Source organism: Peromyscus maniculatus, chromosome 6, assembly GCF_049852395.1.
Source record: "Peromyscus maniculatus bairdii isolate BWxNUB_F1_BW_parent chromosome 6, HU_Pman_BW_mat_3.1, whole genome shotgun sequence".
Taxonomy (NCBI): Eukaryota; Metazoa; Chordata; class Mammalia; order Rodentia; family Cricetidae; genus Peromyscus; species Peromyscus maniculatus.
The window spans coordinates 73107834-73112778 of record NC_134857.1 but is presented as its reverse complement, the minus strand read 5'-3'; the positions used below and the strand labels follow the sequence as shown (position 1 = coordinate 73112778).

The 4945-nt window shown below is 42.9% G+C and overlaps 1 pseudogene; it reads right to left on the bottom strand.

The window, feature by feature from the left end:
* Positions 1-2362: 2362 nt before the first annotated feature.
* On the bottom strand, positions 2363-3442 carry LOC143273752 (speckle-type POZ protein pseudogene; annotated as a pseudogene).
* Between the last annotated feature and the right edge of the window lie 1503 nt (positions 3443-4945).

Here is a 4945-nt window from a genome sequence, read left to right as displayed (position 1 = left end):
TTGCTTATTGGGGTTCATCTTCCATAAAATAAAAGATGCTGGTCATTCCTACAAAGCCATTATTTAATCTTCTTGAGGTTTTGCACTAATTCCTCCTATAACCTGGATCTGGGAAGAGGTGTTTCCCTTACCCTGTCAGGGGTCTCAGTGTTCACAAGATGGAGGTCATGGTTAAAGAATTCATATAGAGTAGGCAGGATGTAGAGCCAGGCAGAAAACTCTGAAAGTGGCTGTCTTATTTCTGGCCCTTTATTCCAATCACACTAACACTCCCTAGGATGGCTCCATCAACTTACATTGGTGATCTTGTGTAGCTAGAGTTTTTCTGCTTTGCCCACAGTCAGGACAAATCTTTGTCACCCGCCAGTCCCACAGCCGCTCAGACCCAACCAAGTAAACACAGAGACTTATATTGCATACAAACTGTATGGCCGTGGCAGGCTTCTTGCTAACTGTTCTTATAGCTTAAATTAATCCATTTCTACAAATCTATACCTTGCCACGTGGCTGGTGGCTTACCGGCATCTTCACATGCTGCTGGTCATGGTGGCGGCTGGCTGTGTTTCTCTGACTCAGCCTTCCACTTCCCAGAATTCTTCTCCTCCTTGTCCCGCCTATACTTCCTCCTGCCTGGCCACTGGCCAATCAGTGTTTTATTTATTGACCAATCAGAGCAACAGATTTGACATACAGACCATCCCACAGAAATTCCCCTATTTTTTTTTTCAAAAAGGAAGGCTTTTACATCTCCAAAACCAGCTTTGTATATTTGAGAATTTGGGCGGAGCTTCTCTTGCCACTTCCTGCTGGAGGGGGGTGCTGTATCTTATGGGGACACAAAGAAAATTTAAGGATCATGGAGTAGTCTGTGAGACTGTATCATCTGAGCCAGTTGCCTTGAAATGATTCTGGATGTTGGATCATCTAGGCCATGGTTTCATCGGAGACCTTTCAGGTGGTCTTGGTTGGTCAAATCTGATGTATCTTAATCTGGAACAAATCCATAGCCTCTTGCTTTCTGTGGAAACAAAAGCAGAGCCTCCTTTCCAAAGCATCATATCCTTACATCCAAATTTTGAAGTTAAGGTATCTTTAAAATAAACATTTTGGCATAACTCAACAGCTTTTGCAATAAAATGTTTTTCTTCAGTTATGAATATCAAAGAGAACATAATCCAGATTCTCTGTGTGGTAGCCATCTTTACCTGGGTTATTTTTTATATTACTTTGAACCTATTGCTTTAAACTGCAGCCTTCTGAGCCTGAAACAGCACTGTGGCTGCTGGCTCCACCTACTTCAGCTTCCCAACATGGCGGTGGTAAGTTTTCCGCCAGCTCTGGGAGCCATCAACTCTCAGAAATAGTGGGTCTATGCTTCTATCAAAGCAGCGTGTAGACCAGAAACCTCTTTTTTTGTTTTGTACTAGCAAAGGCTAAATCCACCACGCAGCTTAATGTGCCTATTGCAGAGGCCTCATTACCGCCATACTGCAGGTCAAGCACACATGCCAGGAACCCGCCAGTAACTCAAACTGGCAGCTGCTGCTCATTTGAGAGAGACAATTAGGAAGCTGTTTTTAGTTCCATTTTAGGCACCAATCTCTGAGTATAACAGAATTCATTAGGTATTGTCTCATTGATTGTGTGTGTGTGTGTGTGTGTGTGTGTGTGTCAGTGAAGACACTGCACCAAATTCTACAGCAGAGCACAGCTGGATGGAATAAAATGGCCATTTTCAAACAGAAACACCACTGGAATCCATAAGCTGATTTTACAATTTTTATTCAATTGATATGACATTTTATTTGGGTATTTTAATTACTTGAGATGGATGTGCCCATGGAGACAAGAGGAGGACTGAAGAAAAGGTCCTCTGCAAGATCAACAATTGCTTTTGCCAACTGAGTCATCTCCCCTGTCCCAAACCCTGAGTTTGGAGAAAAACTTTGTTCATTATCTTTGCTTCTCTTGTAACCAAACATTCATGTTTGTTTTCTCCTTTCTGAGTCCTTGATCATATCTTCTGCTCTGTCCAATCCAGATAGGTTTCTCCAAAGACACCCTGTTGTAATGTTCTTGGTGTCAGCAGTTAAAATGAATTTCACATTCTAACTCCTTAGAAAAAAATCAAAGCAGTATAACAACTAGGTAGAGGATGTGTACATTGTACCATAGTGGAAGACTCCCCCTCCCTAAACCTGACAATTACTCCTTTACATCTGTATTAAGCATCAGCCACCATGCTGTTATTCCCTAGTTTCACTGGAAATTTTCCACACATCCCATAGTCTACCCCTGTATCATGGGTAACACCATGACTGCTGCTTCTGGGAGACAAGTGTAGGACAAGGTTTACCAGGTCTTAGGATCGCTTCAAGCATTTGATAGGGTGCTCCAGGAAAGGGCAGTGAGCAGGCCTGGAACCATAAGCTTCAATCACTAAGTGGGGATATAAGCCCACCATTGTCTTCCAGTCTGAAGTCTGAGAAACCTCAGAAGCATGAGCTGTAATGAAGTCCAGTGTCTGGGTTTTCAGCTGCCCTGAGCTATGGAGGTCAGCCAGGAAGAGTGTGTGGGAAGCATTCTCCACATTGAGGTCCCTGAAGAGGGCATCCTCACACATGACCTTCAAACGCTCTAGGCCATACTTGTCAGCAGCTGCCAGCAAGGCAGCTGCCATGCTGTCCAGGTCTGGTGCTTTTCCTGTGTAAATGAAGTTCATCATTGCCTTGAAGACTTGTGGCTCCAGGTCAGGGATCTCAATGCGATTCTTTCTGTTCTCCTCCATGTCATGTTGAAACATGGCTCTGAAAACTGGAGAGCGAGCTGCTAAGATGGCCTTGTGAGCCCAGAATTCCTGGCCAGCTACCACTAGGCAGCAGTCTGTGAACTGGGAATTCTCCCACAGCTCTCCTAGCTCATCTGCCAATGTGCATCTGGGGACCAGAATTCCTGGCTTCTTGTTCTGCTCAGAAAGGGTCAAGGAGACCTGGACCATGCTCACCTTGCAGACAAGGGTGAGCTGGTCATCTGGGAGAAGCCAAAATGCATGGGACAAGAGAAAATCTCGAAGAACAAACTTTTTGTAACCCCAGTCCTGGCCTGGAAGGAATCTAAAAGCTCTTGGGCTCTTTTTGACACTCGTTTTCTCTCCTTCATTGCTTATGATCCAGAACTGGAACTTTGCCCAAACAGGACTCTTTAGAGAACTGAGCAACACTAGGTAAACTGACAGGTAATCTGCACTTTCTTCATCGACTCCATTCGGGTGTACTCTCAAACACCATTTGTCATTGGCTCCTATTGAGAAAGTGGGGCTTCTAATGCTTTGCCGCATTTCCTCAGCAACAAAGGGGAAGTTGCTGATGGTCCACCTGTAGGAGAAATCCTGAATGCTGATTTGTGTGTGGTCCCATCTCTGGGCGATCTCATCTCCTGCCATTTCTCCTTCAGGTAGTTTGAAGGTTCAACTGGATTGAAATTGAAGAACTAGCAATTGATTTCTCTTCACCCTGTGAGATGCAATAACAGACAGGATTTTGATTTTTAGTTTTTGTTTCTCATCTGTTCCCTCTTCTACAAGGCTGAAATCTTGGGTCTCTGATATTTTCTATCCAGATATCAATGCTAATTTCAGAGAACACAGTCTAGGCTACTTGATACCCTTATATCACTCCATTATTTCCTAGATTGAATCTTAGGTCAATAGGTAACTTGTTTTGACAATTATACACAGCTTTTGGATAGTTTGGATCACTCATTCTATTAATTCATATCAAAAATGTTCCACTAGGGTTCTGTAGAGGAACAGAATATATACAAGGAATATATGTGTATATATATATATATATATATATATATATATATATATATATATATATATATATATATATATCATCAAAGGTGATTTATTAGAATGACTTTGGGCTGCAGTCCTGCTAATCCCACATTACCTATGAAGGGAAAGACCAAGATTTCAGTACTTACTCAGTCCAAGACTTTGGATGTGTTCGCTGGTCTTCAGTATATGCTGGAGTTCCAAAAATTCTCTATTGCCGGGGAAGGGATGGACTTGCTGCAAGGTGAGGGCAAGCAGGCAAATAGCAAAAGCTTCCTGCTTCCCTGTCCTTTTATAGGTATCCAGCACAGGGTGTGGCCACATTTAGGGTGTGTCTTCCAACCTGAAGATCTGGATTAAAGGGGTGTGTCTTCAGGCTCTGAGATCCGGATTAAATATTTGAGTCATTTTACCTCCAAAATCTGTCCTTGAAGTGGATCTACCTCCTTCAAATGAAGCAAAATCCTTCTCTCCGTTGTGACCTCCATTTTAGGGTTTTAGTTAATTCCATATCTTGTTAAGTTGGGAACCCACAAAAACCAGCACAAGTGTATTTTGCTTATTTTTGTTCATCTTAAATAAAATAGGGATGGTGTCCATTCCTACACAGCTGTTATTTCCTCTTCCCACGGTTTTACATTCAATCCTCCCACTATCATGATGGGAAAGAGGTGGTTCCTTACCCTGTCAGGGGTCTCAGTGTTCACAACATGGAGTTCAGGGTGGAAGAATTCATATATGGTGATCAACGAGCTGAGCCAGGCAGCAACTCTGAAAGTGGCAGGCTTCTTTCATCCAGACTCACATTCCCTGGGATGGTTCCACAAACTTTCATTGGTGATCTTGCCCTTACCCTCAGATAATTCTTGGAAAAACTGTACTCAATCCACTAAGTGTGTGCTATGAGAAGATCCCAAGTTCTCAGTTCCATGAAACAGACTGCCATGATTCAGTTTCTCAGTACCTCATAATTTTCATCCCCCACTGGTGAGTTCTGTCCTCTTTAAACTTTGAACTTCTATGCTTACTCTGATGGGCCTTCGAAGTGAGACGGTATTCTGGTTTTCAAAGGGTGCAGAATGTATTCAACAGTTACTGAAGAAGGGG